The sequence below is a fragment of the Gopherus flavomarginatus genome, chromosome 2 (genome assembly GCF_025201925.1).
Source record: "Gopherus flavomarginatus isolate rGopFla2 chromosome 2, rGopFla2.mat.asm, whole genome shotgun sequence".
NCBI lineage: Eukaryota > Metazoa > Chordata > Testudines > Testudinidae > Gopherus > Gopherus flavomarginatus.
The window spans coordinates 142921225-142940017 of record NC_066618.1 but is presented as its reverse complement, the minus strand read 5'-3'; positions in this window follow the sequence as shown (position 1 = coordinate 142940017).

The following is an 18793-nucleotide window of genomic DNA, read 5'->3' as shown; positions in this document are numbered from 1 at the left end:
AGTTTACTGTTCTCAAAGTTAGGTATCCAAAGAAAGTTGCAAAGACTAGAATTTCTTTGTAGTCCATGTCACCACCTGCCCTGTAACTTTGGGGAAATGCCAAATCATCAGTCAGTTCTCCAGCATGTTGGTGAAGTCACAAACTAGACACAGATAATCTGTGTTCTGGCTTTGATATTTCACCTAAGTGGTCATACCACTGCTAGCTTGTGCTATGGTATTGATTAGGTACCATCTCTATTCCTTTCACTTCAGTGATATACCATATACCACAAAATGTTGTATCCACTGCCACATTTTATTTAAGCAATTTCCATTCTAGTAGAGTTTCTCACAACTAGTATTTAAATAAATTAAAAAGACAGCTATACCTGTTTTTCTAATTTTGAAGTCTTAAATGTTAAAATGATCCTAAATAGATATGCACAAATATATTACTAAGTTTCTCTCTCTCTCTCTCTCTCTCTCTCTCTCAACACACACACACACATCATGAAGAGAGGTGCTGCTTATCTTAAATTCAGTATGTTTTTTGTAGCAGAATGGACATACTTTCCCTTTACTTTGTGTGGAACACATAGGAGCACAAGTGCCTCTGTTCCCAGGACCATCCTCCAAGGATTGTCTCCAAATTTTGTATGGCAAAGGCGGCTCCAAAAAAAACCTTTATTTTGGTCAAATGTGTTCTTCTTTGAGTGTCCATTTGGACCAAAATGAGTATGGTGCTTAGCAAGCAAAGATCCATATTTGAGCACTGCAGCATCCTGTGAAGTGACATTTTCAACATTACAGCCAAAAGAAGCCTTAATTTCATATGCTTATCTGAAATCCACACAGCACATCTGATAAGAAGGCTTAGCCTCTAGTTTATGTTGAATAACCATGAATACAGGGATAGCATCTAGCCAGCTGCAACATATAAGCCACTGATAAGCTGCTTAATTAGAATTTTACAGATATATTACTTTTATGCTAATCAATTGTGCGGTGGCTACCAGCTCTTTGCACTGCAGTTGATTTTTAATTTTGGAACAGAGCTGCACTGCAAGTAAACAGTACTCATATCTTACTTCTGTACATCTGTGTAACTGTAGGACATTGTAATGCCATTTATTTCACCCAGTTATTGAAAATAGAATAATTTTAGAGGAAAATCACAACCAACTCATTTCCATTAAGATAAACACTTCATTTTTTATTCAGAAAAAAACAGGAATAAACTTCAGCTCTTTATAAGCCTAAAATTTAATGCAGCAAACAATCTTCCTTCAGTTATATGGTTTCCTTTGAAACCTCTATGGCAAATTTCTAACCAGTTACAATGTGCTACAACTTGATGAGAGAGAAACTATCTTGTCTTTGCTAGTCTCTCCACCCACTGAATTTCCTGGTCCACAAGTACATCAAACTCTCGATTTTCTTCTAAAAAAAAGGAAAAAAGCTCACAGTTTAAACAATTTTCTCCTCAGAATCTTGCAAGAAATAATAGAATAATCTAATCTACTGTCTCCCCATTGGTTAGGAGCAGTTGGTGGGAATGTCTATGCTACAAGCTAGAGGTGTGATTCCCCATTAGCACACATATAACTAGTAAAGTAGCCATGACAGCATGGTCAGAAGCAGCAACTGCATAGCTTAGCTGTGCTGAGTACAAACCTGCCTGAACCACATGGGTTCACACTCAGCACAGCTAAGTTGTGCTATCACTACCTCTGGCCATGCTACCGCAACTACACTACTATTTGTACTCAATGCTAGGTCTCACTGGGGAATTAAAGAAAAGATTGTTTTCCACAAATGGATGAACTCTGAGTGAAAAACTGTGTTGGGAGGGAAGAAAAGCATGACATTGCCTTGCTCCTGTCTCAGCACTTCGGGATGGACAGGATGACCTTTTGAGGTCCCTTCCAGCCTTACCAAAGGTTTCTTCACTGTTTATTGTTTTCTATGGCACAAAATGGATCAGACAGATAAGGATAATTTTCCACTGTACAACAAAGTAATCCCAGAGTAGGCATCTATTTTACTGTTATCTAGAGGAGTAGTATACTACTTAAAGGCAATTCCATTTTATTTTCTCCATCATGAATAATTTGAGTTGGAGGCAGAAATTAGTTATGCTAAAGCAAAAATTTCACAACTGCTTAGACACTGAAGTTAGAGCTGAGTGCTTGCTGAAAATTTTAAATGCTGAGAAGTAACTCAGTGGCTAAATATGAACATACATAATGTGCCTGCTCTTAGTCTGAATAAATTGTTTCTTTATACTTAAACTGACAAATTAACCAGTAAAATAAACAGAAATACATTTTCTTTTTTAAAAAATCCTATTAAAAGTTATGCAAATTACCTCATGTGAGAATGTGTCATTCCTTTAGGAATAAGTAAGGAAAATGCTAACAGAAGTTCCAAGCACTTGTCAGCTTAAAGAAGGGAAGGTGCAAGAGTCTATTGAAAAAAAAAATTAAGGCTGCCGTGAGTAGCTTCTGCCAGCAGTTAATGGCTACTCCTAGAAGGTCATGCTGTGATAAAAGTATCCTGCAGAAAGGAATCCTAAACTAGGGAGGATTAGTAGAGACCAAACAGTCACAAAGGAAGGTTGATCCTTCTTCATACCCCTGGCTCTATTTTTAATAGCTAAAAATGCATTAAAATCTATGGCCCTATCAGGTCTGCTAGGTTGGTCCTTTGTCCCTATGCAGAGCCTGACTGACCTCAATAGGCCCTGCACAGACCCACATGTCTCTACAAGCAGATTTGATATCAGGATCAAGACCCAAGAAAGGAAGATGCAAAACTTTACATTTTTCTATATATCTAGGATTGTCCTATTTCAGTGTCAGGCCCCACAGATCTCAAACTCGGGTATGTGGGGGTCCTGCAAGTCACCACACTCCAATCCTCATCCCAGCAGCTCAAACTGAGATCAGTGAAGCCCAGCTGGGACACAAGCCCCACCCCAAGGGTCCTGATTGAGCTGCAGCCCTTATTTAAACCCGAGGACAAAACAGGAAGTTGTCCATAAAACTGGGCTTCATACTGCCATGGACTGCTGGTCTGGAGTTTACCTGTCCCTGACCTCCTGGTATCCTGATTCTACCTGACTTTTGGTCACAGCATTCTGGTTCCTACCCTCCAGTTTGTCTCTCAATTCTGATTTCCTGGTGTTCCAACCCAGCCTGATTCCTAGTAATCGGTTCAAGGAGCATCAGCCTGCACTTGATACTAACCTCTAGGGCAGAGGTAGGCAACCTATGGCACACATGCTAAAGGCGGCACACAAGCTGATTTTCAGTGGCACTCACTGCCCGGATCCTGGCCACCAATTTTAAATGAAGCTTCTTAAACATTTTAAAAACCTTATTTACTTTACATATAATAGTTTAGTTATATATTATAGACTTATAGAAAGAGACCTTCTAAAAATGTTAAAATATATTACTGGCACACGAGACCTTAAATTAGAGTGACTGCATGAAGCCTTGGTGCACCGTTCTGAAAGGTGGCCGACCCTTGCCCTAGGCCAAGCTGCCAATGCTCTGGCCCTAACACACACACAAAATAACCCTTTGAAAAATCCATATTGTTGACTCATATGTGCTGGCTAGTGTACATATATATTACGCTAATAATACTACCCACAATATATATTCCAAACATTTAAGCATACATATTATTAAGCATTAGTATAGCAGTTATATAGGCCAAACTGGCCTGTACCTTTGTCATAATCCTGCATGTTTATGGGATTCTTAGCATAACACATTGCATTAGCTGAAGTAAGCCTCGGTTTGACTAGATAGGAAAACTGTCAATTTCAGGACACATGGTTTTTCCTCATGGCAATAAGAAAGGAGTTACCCACACAAACCTAGGAGGTGGCTTCACGTCCCTTTGTACCTGGAATGCATGTGCTCAGAACAAAGATAAATGGGTTCACCGTGGTACCAGAAACAAACAAGATAAAAAGGTGATTAATTAAATTCAGTTTCAGGTGACATATATAGTACCTTTTACGGGTAAACAAGCAAGACATAAAATGATGGCTTTAGGGATGTAACATCACTGCATAGGACTGCTCTTTGAAGACTAGTATCCTCTTTAGAACCTTTTTCCTCTACCATATTAACAAATCTGACTGATGTTGGTTATTTAGTCTCTTGAGTATATTTCATAACAAAATAACAAACCAAAAGGTGGTGAAGCAACTGACTATACAATTTATTAACAACATGTTTTGCATTTCTCCTCTTGTGATATATAGTCTACACTCTTTACAATTAACATATTAAGACAAATGCTAATAAAAACCATAGTTCACAAATCAGCCATTTTCCTAATGGTGAATAATTTCAGGGCTTTCATGAGGAATTACCAATATATCAGTGACAAAGAAATAGGGACTGATAGAAAGACAAATATGATTCATAGATTACAAGTCCATTGCGATTATCTAGTCTGAACTCCTATATAACGCAGGCCATACAATTTCCCCAAAATAATTCCAGTGCATATCTTTTAGAAAAACATCCAATCTTGATTTAAAAAATTCCAGTGACAGAGAAACCCCTTTGTAAGCTGTTCAAATGATTAATTATCCTCACTGTTAAAAGTTTAGGTTTTATTTCCAGTCTCAATTTGTCTAGCTTCCAGCCACTGGATGATGATGGATTTAATTCCTAACACTATAGTTCTCAATCAGCTGGATATGTTTCCTGTAGTTTAAAACACAGAGATCATATTTGCAGTAAAATCTGTTTACCCCCATTGAAGTTTTCTCTGTGCAGTGATCACTCTAATTATATTTCCCATTACCCTTTGATGAACAAGCCTCATTTTTTCCCTGACAACAAAATAGATTGCGCAAAACCTACACAATAAAGAATGCCAGTTTGTCTAGATTACTATAACATTATTCATTGTGTCCTTCTACCAATATATTTTACTCCAAAGCAAATCCTACTGCCACCTGCATGAGCACCCAGATACATAACACAATGGAACTTCAGTTGTTCTATTGTGTCTGTGAGGCGCAAGCTACAGAGAGGCCACATAACACAAATCTCCTACCATGGAACAGAGTTTGTCTGGGGTTCTTTCTGTGGCAGAATGGATGAGCCTTCGGGTGGTAACCACAGGCTGCATCTATTCGCCAGACAAAATTCCCATGTTGCCAGCTGTGTCTGCTCAAAACTTGGAGGTTTAAGTAGTGACCATGGGGTGGGTACACAACTCCTTTGCTCTGGGTAAAGTGGGGGCTCTGTTACTCCCAACACCCAGAAAAGATTTTTCCACAAAGCCATTACCCATACTTTTTATAGGTAATGAGAACCCCTCCTATCATATATAACTTCCCTCTAGTAGAGCAGATACTAAGTGGATTCATGGACATATCTATTGTAACTATTCTCCGGTATATATTTTGTCACTGCCACTTTTATTTTATTTTTTTGTAGCATGATTGAAGGTGACTATTAAACACAGACAGGTATGGTAACATCCAATCTAATCAATTATCCAAAGAATGGAATACCAGAGAGCTACTATATTTTCATAGAAAGGCAGTGTCATCTAATGGATAGAGCATAGGACTGAGATTCAGGAAACCTGGATTTTTTTCCTGGCTCTGCCATGGTCTGTTAGCTGACTTTGGGCAAGTTACTACACATCTGTGCCTCAGTATCCCCATCTGTAAAATGGCAATGATATACAATACACCTCTACCCCGATATAATGTGACCCGCTATAACACGAATTCGGATATAATGTGGTAAAGCAGCGCTCCGGGGGGATGGGGCTGTGTGCTCCAGTGGATCAAAGCAAGTTCGATATAACGTAGTTTCACCTATAACTCAGTAAGATTTTTTGGCTCCCAAGGACAGCGTTATATGAGGGTAGAGGTATACTTTTGCAAAGCGTTTTGAGATCTACTGTGACAAAGCACAATACAAGCACTCGGTACTATATTACTATTACATTTCACTATCTCTTCTGGAAGCAGTCTTCAAGAGAAGCATTCTGGAAGATAGAACATCCAAACCAGTTTAATCCACTGGCCTACTATCATTTACTTTAAGCTCTGCAGACTTCTCCAAATAAGCTTGATCCACCTCAGTCCTCTCCACACACTTCTAGCATCAGTCAAACCAGAATCCTTTAAGATTGCACCATATACAATATTGATGACAAGTTTTGTCTTGCTGAACTCTCAGCAACAACTCAGAAACATTCACACTTGTTTTCCCCATGCCATTGACCTGAACTAGTCCTTTTATTGAACTGTATTTTTCTATTTTTTCATGTGGTGTAGGGGTGGTTTTTTTTAGTTTTGCTCTAATCTGTAATCATGTGATGGCCTTTGTTCAGAATGACAAATTAGGAGCTTCATACCTGCTCTTTGGCTGACTTCATGAAAAGACTGTCCCACCAATGTAGCTCTGTGCCCTGTAATTATTTCTTGTCACACATCTCCAATTTTATACACGTACAGTTGCTCACATTCGAAAACAGTTCAAAAGGCATTTGCTTAACAAATATTCAGTTAACAATGACCTGCTATGTTATTTCAGATAAGAGCTGGCAGAATTACTTTGCTAAACCCAAATAAGAGTGCACTGCTATGCAGTTTCAACAAAGTGCTAATTTCTGTTCTTTGGACAAACCAATTTAACATATTGAATTGAACATAGTTTGTCTAACTTTCAGTATTTATTACTCCCTCTGAGTGAGAAACAGCCAAACTGAGTGAAGCAACATGGTCTTATGGCTAGAGAAGAGAACTCGAAGCTGATTTTCCACTGCTTGGTCTAGTCATTTAGACCTGTTTAAACAAACTAAAGTATGTGCAATATGCTACCAAATCAAAAGTCTACCTTTATTTACTTTAGCGATCATCATTGCAGATGTAAGTTACTACTCAGGCTACAAGGCAGTAGCGAATCAGACTCAGGTTATAATCTTGACTATCACTAATGGGATGTGAGCAAGTCACCTCTTTCTGCCTTAGTTTCATTGGCAAAACAACAGATATTATAATATTTTCCTACTTTTGCAAAGCACTTTAAGATCTTTGGGTGAAAGTTATTATATAAATGCCCAATATTTTTGAGAGACCTAGAACAGCTTGGTGTTCCTAGTTGGACAGTACATATGATCTATTGCTTAGCTAGCCACTGGCTGAAAGAGGGACATGTGACCTCTGACTTAACCAAAAGCCGCAGGAACAGACAATTTTGATGCTTGAGCAAGATATTCTTAGAGAATATTTGAAAGCAAAACTAACAACAAATACATTTCCAACATTCCCTATCTGCAGGTTGAAATTATCTCACCAATAAACCTGCAATAATTAAAGACTGGCAAATAATTCCATCCCAGTAAAATCACAAAGCTACATTGCAGCTTGTCCTGTGAGTGCTCAGAAGACGAAGTTACAAGGAATCATCTCTTCTTGCCCTTCTGCCAAGGTATTAGCCACAATCTTGCTAGAGCAGAGACACCACTCCATGTTAGTATTACCAATGTTGCTGGCCTTCCCCAAAGGGCCAGGGGATGGACAGGATGAGACCAGAACCATGAGTCTTCTTTCTGGGTTGGCCTGCAGTGCTGATATTCTGGTCTATTCTATATGGGCTCATATTACAGCATGATCAATTGTTAGTTAAATAAGCCATTCTATAACCGGTGGTAGTCATCATTTGACTAGTATACAGGCTGCATTTTTGGAGAGGGTGGCAGAGCTGATGTTCTTACAACATGCACTTCCCTAGGAAGGATTCTGGATGAGTAATTTCTACTTGGGTTCCATCTCTGTGACCTTCCTACTCAGGGATGGTGCAACCATTTAGGGGACCTAGGCAGTCACCTAGGGCGCTAGGATTTGGGGGCGCCATTTTCTTTGGCAGTGACCACGGCGGACGGATCTTTGGCCACCCCGGTTGCCGCCGGCATTTAGGTGGAGGCAACTGGGGCAGAGGGGTGCGGGAGGGTGCCTTCAGCAAGTAAGGGGGGGAGCGACACACAGGGGAACTCCCTGCCCCAGCTCACCCCTGCCCAGCCTCCTCCATGAGCACATTGTGGCTGCTTCACTTCTCCCGTCTCTCAGGCTTGCAGCACCTAAGCTGATTGGTGCCGCAAGCTTGGGAGGTAGGAAGAGTGAAGCAGCCACGGCGTGCTTGGGGAGGAGGCGGGGCAGGGGTGAGCTGCTTCATTTCTTCTGCCTCCCAGGCTTGCGGTGCCAACCAGCTTAGGCACCGCAAGCCTGGGAGGCAGGAGAAGTGAAGCAGCGACTGCGTGCTCAGAGTGCTCGTGTGTGGAGCAGGGGTGAGCTGGGGTGGGGGGGTGCCTCAGGGCAGAGGATGGGGAGCTGCCACAAGGGGGGCACCTCAGGGCAGAGGAGGGGAGCTGCCACAGGGGGGCACCTCAGGGCAGGGGAGCGGGTGGGGGAGGGCGCAAGGTGGAATTTTCGCCTAGGGCGCGAAACATCCTTGCACCTGCCCTGTTTCTACTCCCTCTCTGGTGCAGATAGTAGCTTAGAAGCCAGGGTCCCAGACAAGGACTTTGACTTGAACACATAGGTAGACTGACTAGACTTTCTAGCACCATCTAGTGGCTACTGACTGTACCAGGTCAGACTGCACCAAGGGCAAAAATAATGCTCGGATTAACTCACACAGGGCAAACATTTTACGAGACCCTCTCTGCAGTGAAGAGAGATTTTTTTTCTTATGCCAGGAAATGAAAAAGGTTTGGTGCAGTTTAGGAAAACATCCAAACTTTTGGGAGTTTATCTGAACCTAATCCAAAATTGCTGTGGCTGCAATATCAAGGCAAACCTCATGAGAAACAGGCTCTCCTCAAAACAAGTAATCTTATTTTGCTTTTAGCCTGGTTACAAATATGAGACAAACAGCCTCTCTCATAGTATTTACCTCTTCTGTTTCTACTTCCAGCTGGAAGGAGGACAGGGAAAGATGCACAGAAATGAAAAATAAGGGAATTAAAAAGTGATCCAAACTTCCATATGCTACATTTTGGTTTAAGGTAGTTCTTATATTGTATAAATTATTCCACCCACCCTTACCTCTAGCAGAAACAAGAACCCATATTGGTTCTGTAATTTAAAAATTAAAATAATTCTTTTTAGAAACTATTATTCGCCTTCTATGGTAAATCAGTTTAAGGTGTCTCTAAACGGGGATTGCGGCATGCACAATAAACACCAATCTGTCTTTTGCTCTACTGCTCTTGCCATGGGGAATTCTGTTAATATTACATTCCTCCTGAGGACATATTAATTTTGACAGCGTCTCACAGAGGATTTTTACTTCAATATCAATAAGCCAAGAAGCTTGGCTTGTGGATGTGTGAAGTTTAAGCACTTCTCAAAGTGAAAAGGGTATAACTTTCAGCTTCTCTAACTTTAGAATGAAAAAGCTGCTTTAATAATGGAGATTATGAAACCTTATTTAGAAAAAACTGGTTATTCTATATTATACATTTTCTACAATAGATTACATATGTGCAGTCTCCTGCTATACTATCTATATGCACATATACACACAAAGTGAAAGAATGAGAATATAACACACGTACAGATGCACAATACATAATAGATATATCAATACAAATTTATTTTCTCAATTACAGTTAACAGACCTTTATCTCTGACTCCACAAATTTTAATGATTTGGGAGAAATTATGAGCATGCGAACATTAGTCAGAAACTAAAATTCCAGGCAAAGTTTGTAGCATTCATACTACCTGTATTTTCTGAATGCAATAAATCTGATACTGCCTTAAACAGGGGAGATTTATTTTTCCTAATTAGGAAAGAGGATGATACGAGAGAGAACAATGATATCGAAATTTTTTATGTTGAACAGCCCAATAAAATTTTATTCATTGCGCTCAGATCAGTGCTATCTGAGAGATGCTCCATCTGAATGGATGCTCTTGTTTCTTGAGAAGCAGCAATCTTAGTAGCAATGGATTAGGACATGGGACTGGTCATATAAAGTAAACACCTAAGTGAGTCCTTGTCTTTAACTGGAATTACTCACATCCTGAGGTGAGTGAATAGGCCTCCCCCAAGCTTCTTATGGAGATTAGTTGAAAGTCTGAGATTCCACAGTATTTCCATTTCAAAATCCGCCCCTTATAGAGTAAAAACAGTGCTAGAAGAAGATCCTCAAAAGGAGGAGGAGGTAGGGATAGTACCGTGATTACAGCTGCGGTAACAAAAAAAAAAAGTAGTCATTTTTTTTAAAATGGCTTTTTGATGAAAGGGAAATATTCACCAAAAAAATATTCAATTTTTGTCATTTTGTGGGAGGGAAAGGAGGGTTCATCCCTCAAACAAGAAAATGGAATCCAAAAAATGTTCAGTGTCTGGCAACCAAAACTGAAAATGTTTAAGTTTTAAATGAAGAGTTTAGGTTTTCAGCAAAAATGAAAAGCAAAAACACCCCCCCCACACACACACACACTCATTAGTCAGTTTTTCAGAGTGGGGGCAAGATGAGGAAGGAAGTCACTTCATGACTAGCTCTAACCACAATTCTCCCTTCTAGATTAGGAGGAGAGACATTACTCTTCAAAAAAAACAAAAAATACAAAGCTTGCTTGCCACTCGCCATGACATATTGAAACCTGCTTCCAAGATAGCTACTGAAGTTCCCATGGATAGATGCACTGTTAGTGAACCGATTCTTAGATGCAACTTTCACAAGTGACCTTCTGAGTCACTCTGAATTATTAACCAGAACAACAACATATAAACTTATTTGTGAACTTTAGAAATGGCAAGCTTATAGTCTTCTTTCTCCAACCTCAGACCTCCCTGCACATGTATCCACAATCAGTATCAGCAAATATCAAAGTGCATCTGTTCAGCAGTGCAAGTTAAAAAAAAATCCATTCATATAGGATACTTGGTCTAATAGACTAATTCACTGTTAACCCATGTGCAGTTTTTTCTGAGAACATTTTATGTAGTTGTCATTTTTAAATCCCCTGATGCCTGAATAAAATTGTCAAGACAAATTATCCCATAATATCAAATTACAAACTATAATTATCTTTTCTTAATTCTTTAAACATTCTGTGATTTGTCTGGGAAATTATACAAAAATGAAGATGTCCAATTATCATTTATAATTGCAGCTGAAAAGAGTAGAGAAGGAGCTTTTTGATCCAATGTAAAGTGTCACAATTCTGGATTTTACCCAGACAAGTGTTTAAAATGACTGATTATTTCTCTGATTGCTGGAAGCTGGTTTGCGGCTGCAATTGCTGGGAGCTAGCTGGGAGCCATTGCTTTCTCTCCTTGCTGTAGCTGTGGCCTAATTGGATAAAAATACTGTGTTTAAGAAAAATACTTTGTAGTGTCCATTGTTATTTCTCTCCATTATTTGGGTTGTCAACCTGTTCTCTGAGTTACCTTGAGACTTTTGGAAACCCAGGTATCTTAATAGAATGGTCAAAGCAAGAGGAAAAAGTACAAAACCGCACACTGCTTCACGTCTATTTCTTTTTATTAAGCAAAATATTGTGCAAATATGCAGTACTTATTTGTAACAATACTGTCCTAGTCAAATGACAGAGTATTGTGAAGAGATACCAAAATGCAATGGAAAGTTTATTAAGTGTGCCTAGCCATAAGTTCCTCAAATTTCTCTGTTGGGTATGCAACTTTTTGTGATCAGTCCAAACCAAGAGGTCCAATTGCTTTTACATGATTTAGGACTGCAAACTGATGGCATCCACTGACATTTACACTTCATAATATGGTATGGACATGATTTTTTGTTCCCTGGCCATGAAGTAACAAAGCAGGAGTCATTCATTTTGAATACAAGTCACTTGCATGAATAATGTTCTGTACTGACTAATTATTGTACACTGTAAAGTCAATTAATTAGTTCAGTATCTGTCCAGAGACTGTCTAATAAATATAAAGGAAAAAAGGGTTTTAAATAGCTGCAGAGGAGAGAAGAAACACAGATGGGACAGGAAAACAAAAGGAGGGGTGGGCACCACAAATGAACCAACCTTTAAAAAAGGTAAATTTACAACAGATTCAATGTAATTACATCATTTCTTCCAATACAAAACAGATCTTCATTCCATTTAATCCTGCATTGGTCCTCGACCTTTCCCACATCAAGGATGACCCCCTTTACACCCCTCTTCTCGGCTGTTTGCGGTCTAGCCAGGAGATCAATCGCAGTTAGCCAGAGGTGTTGGAACAATTTGTATAATGAGAGTGCTGAGAGTCATTGAATCAAACCATAAACTCTATATAGATGCTCCCCAACTTACGAAAGGCATTCCGTTCCGGAACGCCTTGTGTAAATCAAATTTTGTGTAAGTCGGGGACATATACCTGACAATTACTTAAAAAAAAGAAAAAGCTTATGGAACTTTTTCCATAAATCCGGATTTGCGTAAATTGGGTTTACATAACCCGGGGAGCATCTGTTTATGATGGAAACCACTTCAAGCCAGGGGGTGTAGCAGCATCCCCCCAATACCCTTAGTTGCAGCACCTATGCAGTTAGCAATGTTGGAAGAACAGGGTGGTCGTGTCCCTCTGACACCGCTTCCCCATTCCTGAGTTGAGTACCCCAAATATTAACACATACTATATGCTGGAAACATAATTTAATCACACAAGAAAACTGATACTTAACCAGATTAGTGGTTCATCTAGTCCAGTGGCCAGTACCAGCTGCTTTAGAGGAAGATGTAAGAATTCCTACAATAGGTGATTATGGAATAACCTGACCATATGGGTATTGGGGGGTGCTGCTACACCCCCTGGCTTGAAGTGGTTTCCATCATATACAGATGCTCCCCAGGTTATGTAAACCCAATTTACGCAAATCCAGATTTACGGAAAAAGTTCCATAAGCGTTTTGAGTAATTGTCATTCTTCCCATGTCCCATTAAGCTCTCAAACATGAGAATCTATATCCCTTCCAAAAAAAAACTCCTGGCATTAGTTTGTTTTTTGGTCCTTGCTATTATAATTCTGATTGTTCTCATTATACTTGGCACTATATTGACCGATATGCTTCCAGCATTAGTTTGTCACAGAACAAAGATAAACTAAATAAGTTACCCTGAAAATGTTTATGATAGATGAAAACGTGACTATGTGATAGGGAGAAAAAGTTCTGCAATGCATGAAAAAAATGCCTACATAATATGAGGTTACTGCAGTTTAAAATCCTATAGAATAGTTGCACACAAGATCTACACTACCTTCACAGAAAAATGAAAAGGAGTATTCTATCTCATAATTTCTCCTTTTTCATTTTCTTCTTCCCCCCACCCCTTTTCTCCTTTGCCACTGGAAAAAAAAGAGAAGGAAGTTGGGGCAGGGGGAGAAAAGAAGAAGTGGAAGAAAGGTTAGAAAAAAGTGACTACATTTTTCATTTTCCAATTTTGTCAAAAACTCTGACCAATTTCTAGGACTTTCATCAAAAAGTTACAATTTTGAAAAAAGTTCTCTTCAGTTACAATATTGAATCTCATTGACTTCAATGGAACACTGCAGGATTCCCTTGCAGGACTGGGGCCTTTATGTCTTCTGTAATGTAAACGTAGCTGTGGTCATTAACATTAAAGCTCATTATAGATTAAAAAAAGAATAAGAAAAAAGCCATGAAACCATCTATCTGTGTAGCATTTCATATGTTTAGCCCAAGTTATCTGAGTTTATTTGGATTGGATATTATTTTGCACATCTTCCAAGACTGTCTCCAGCAATTTCCTGTACACCACTTTTAAAAAAAAAAATCTGAAATTAAAGTACTCATTTCTCAAAATTGTAATGCTCCTATCCTTGGTATGAAAGTTAGATAATACTGAAATGCATGATGATTTTTTCTTTAAATTAAGGTTAACAGAACTTATTTGACAGTCATAAGGTGTTTCAGTTCTGTTAATTTTGTTTTGGGGTCAAAGACCTGGATCCTGCTTAGCTAAACAGGTTTGCATTAGTAACTATTGACTCATTAAAAAGTTGCTTTTCTACTTTTGGCTACATTGTATCATGTAGCCTCAAACTGCAGCAGAAGCATGCCAGACTCAGCTCATTCCCAGAGTCAGCAGGAACACCCCAGGATTTGGTTTGCTGCAACCCTTGTGGGGTAAACAGACTGAGAACTGGCTACTGCCTGCTTACATTTGTGATGAACCACTGACAAGGTCCTTTTCATACAGTAAACAAACTGATGAAAAGGCATCCAAAATGCTGATTTCCACAGGGGGAAAAAGGAAGTTGTTTTTTTTTCACTGCTTTCACATATTGAAACACTGGCTCTGTTCATGGCCAAAATCTGTACTGTGCAACTGCAACTTTTAGCAAGAAGTACGTGAAAAAGAGAAACAAGGTGATATGATGTGATGTGTATTCATACTCTGGGTTTAATCAAGCATTTTTTGCACATCCAGAAGTTGGTGTTGGCTACAGCGGAAGTCTCAGTTAAAACTAACTAACTAACTAAATACATACAGGATTAGGACCCTCTGACTGCAACAAATACAAAAGAATATGTTGGAATAGATTATATAAACTTTACTTGTACTGGTGACCACCACTTAGTTAATAGGACTACTTGTGTGTGTGTTCAAGCATTCCCCAACACATGGATGGCACAGTATCTTAGGTTACGTTAAATATGAATTCTGGTAGAGAATATCCTTTAAATAAATGGGCAGACAAATCAAATGAACTATAAAATAAGTTAACAGCCTTAGTTCAGACCATAATGCAGTTTAACTATTCCTATTTGTTGTGGCACCAGTTTCATTATTTAGGCCATATCTACACTTACTGGGAATTGATACTGCTGTGATCAATGCAGCAGGGGTCAATTTAGTGAGTCGAGAGAAGACCTGCTAAAATCGACCACAGAGCACTCTCCAGTAGACTCTGGTACTCCGCCAGAATGAGAAGATTAAGATAAATTGACAGGCAAATGTCTCCTGTTGACACAGCATGGTGTACACACCACAGTAGATTGCCCTAAGCTATGTCAACTCCAGCTACATTATTTACATAGCTAGAGTAGCATAACTTAGGTCGACTTACTGCAGTACTGTAGACAAGGCCTTAGTTTAGACACGCTCAAATGAGCCAGGTTTGACAAAATTAGAGATCCTCCCCACATCGTCCTATAACCAGGTTAGATCTTCAGTGGGGTTCAGGAAACATTCATCAGCTACTGTTTTTCACACCTCTGAACCGTTAGTTTATGGCCAGGACCAGAAGTGGAAATGCCATGGTATGCAAAGGCACTACTTTCATGACCTTACTAACTACTGCTTAGAAGCAGGTAGTGCCCAAAGTTTCATTAAAGCTCTGTGTTGACAGGATTTCCAGTCCATTTGTTGGAGCTCTGAGCTTCAGATAATTCACTGAAGCATCAGATAAGCAACCAAAAATATGGGTACTTACCTGAACTGATACTGAACTCTGAACCTTTGGAAGGTTTTTCCACCACATATATAGGACTCGTATGCATTTAAGCACAGCCCCTATCTGTGGGCAGTGTGGGTTACCACCTTGAGGGACAGCTCCAGGAGGTAGTACATTGAAGGGAGATAAGGTTACCTAAATAGTGCTTTCAGAGGATGCACCATTCTGCCTCCTGTATTCCTGGCTAATGCTGTTGGTCCAGAAGTGATGTCGGGAGGGGAAAACATAGCCCAACCTCCCCACCCCCCACACCTCCTTTGGGATATCTTGTGCTCTAGCAGGCTCAGAATGAACAGCCTTTGCACTCATGAGAGTACAGAGATTACACTCCTGCCCAATTGCTTTACCAGGGAAATGGAGGGAAAGGAGCTCCATGAAACCTTGTCCCCAGCCTGTGCACAATCTGGCCAGTATTATCGACTTGAGCTCCTCCAAGAGACCTATTTATCTTTTAACACGCATTCTTCAAAGCGAATCATTTTTTTAAAAAAACGAACAGCAAGGAAAGTGGAAGTCAGGACAGAATTGTTCAGTTTACCACGAATACAATATGGGCATCCATCACACACAGGGGAAGACAATAAAATGCTCATTTCAAGTAGAGCAAGTCTTGTATATGCAATACATAAGGTTTAAACTATTGTTATGTTAAAATTCAGTATAGCACAAAGGAAAATACACAAATGCTGCAGCTGCTTATATATTTTATCAAATACATTGTTTCAAAGCCAAATAAATATTTATTATTTTCTGTGTTCATAATAGCTTTTCCATAATAATACCACCCTACAATTTTCCAAATCAGCTACCCAAAGATGGAACAATGTAGTTAATGTTGTTAGGATGCTAAGTCTGGTAGTAGTAACTAAGAACAGTCAAGAAGGGACATATGTCAGATGTTCATTATTAACCCCAAGCAAAGTAAGAAATGTATAGAGCTGAATTGAAAATTTACGGCAGAACATTTTTTCAGTAAACAACTCTGGGATTGTAAAAGATTCAGGTTTTTGTGAGAGTTTCCACTTTCAACCAGCCCTAATCAAGTTTAATAATGTTTTTCTTTCCTTGTAAATGTCACAATAATAAGTTTCAGAGCAGCAGCCGTGTTAGTCTATCTGCAAACAGAACAGGAGTGCTTGTGGCACCTTAGAGACTAACAAATTTATTTCAGCATGAGCTTTCGTGAGCTATAACTCACTTCTTCAGATGCATAGAATGGAACACACAGACAGGAGATATTTATACATACAGAGAACATAAAAAGGTAGAAGTATGCATATCAACAGGAAGAGTCTAATCAATTGAGATGAGCTATCAGCAGGAGAAAAAAAACTTTTGAAGTGATAATTAGGATGACCCATAGAAGGTGTGAGGAGAACTTAACATAGGGAAAGATTCAATAATAATTATAATTATAAAATAATAATAAAAATAGATTCAATAATAATAAGCTAAACAGAGAATGACTGTCACGTTCTTCAAAGTTTGTTTGGAGAAACATTTGCTATGTGTAAAAAAATAAATCTGTTTTACAATGCTTGGGTTGAAAACTTTACAAAGGTGACCTTGCAAATACAGGGAAACCCCAGGGAATTGTATGCAGTGATTTCTCCATACCAGGTTTTACCAAATTACTAGAAACAAGCTATCATTAGTTCTTCACCTGTAAACTTGAACTCAGAAATCCAGTTCTTGTTAATTCCAAGTTTGTGGGCCAGAATATCAGACGGTGTTACTGAGTAGTTCCATTGACTTCAATAGAGCGAAGCTAATTTATACCAGCAGTTGCTGCTATTACTTCTTGTTTGCTTAGGAGCCTCAGTCATGGATCAGGATTTCATCATGCCAGGCTCTAGAAGTCAATGGTGGAGCCATAGCTATGCCCTCTCTTTCCAAATAGCGAAGCAGAACCCACACAGAGAGGGGGTTGCTGTGCCAGGCAGAGTGATGGTGCAACTTGTTCCATGGGGACATAAGGAGAAGTAAGAAAATGAATTGTGACTCCCAGAGAGTTATAATTTGGTCTTGGTTGCTCTGTTCCTGGAACAGTACAACTTCATGCTGTTCCTTACTCAGGCTGGGCAATCCAGCATTTTTGTTTATTCAGGATAAGTGACAAGTAGGTACGGTCTATAAAAATATTGCTCCTTAATTGTGCTGTTTAAAAAAAAAGAAAAAAGAACCACTCACATAGGTAGTTCTCTGTAAGCTTTAAAACATCCAAGCTTCCAGAGTAAGTCATGAGCTGATGTGAGTCAAAGTAGAAAGCTACAGGGACTTGATTTCTCCATTTATCTTCAGCCAAGTTGCAGGAGAATGATATTGTAAAGAATTCTATTTTTCTGCAAAAGCCTTTGGCTTCTTACATTTTTCAGCCTCAGCAAAGGTGGGGAAATACCCAAATGCTTGTGGCTCATTAAACTCTTAGAACTTCCAAAGCTTCACTAGGTATGCCCTGAGCACACAGTTGTAAAGACTATTGATGGGTCTTTATTTTAAGTCTGTTTAATTATAAAACTCCTAAGAGGCCATGTCATTTAGTCTGATAAGAAAGGAAAGACACTCCCTTTTCACCCTTTTGACCTTGGCCTTAGAATTAAAGATGTGCTGCTTTCTAAAAAAATTGAGAGTCCTGTCAAAACACTGTGTGGGGAAAAAAATTCACAAGAAGTTTTAGAGTTCACATACCTCAAAAGGATTATCACACAGCTGCTTCCTCTCTCATCCACATACATAAAAGCACAATTCATCAAAGGAAAAAAAATTAGTGCTCTTTGCTTAACAGAATAGGAGACTAATCATTCTTAAAACAATCTTAGCTAATGTTAATAAAAACCTTAAGTTTAGGTCTTCCTCACCAAGAATTCCTCATCACTACCCTTCCTGAAGCATACATCTGTGATTGGTTGCAGTTCACTCAGATAAAAAGGGAGTCCAAATTTCTGTTTGTTCTTACTTGCTCATTTATAAGAATGGGTTCATGCAGATTATTCTGGAGCTTGAGGAATGTCACTTGATAAATTGTCTTTTAAGATGTGCTCTGAGTGATGTTGCTTGACACACCAAATATACACTGTCTTTTCAATTGTGAGTCGTATGAGAGCCTTACAGTCCTGCCACCAGGCAACCAAAGAAACCAGAGTTCATATGAAGTTCATGCCCTTCTAAGCTTTAAAAAGCCTCAAAGATCTCTCCTAATAACAACTCAATGAGGCTATAGAACAGCAAAAACAAGTAAAACAAAAAGGATATGTGCATGCCTTACCAAGCCACCTTATCTTCACTAAGACTTTACCTCCTGCTAG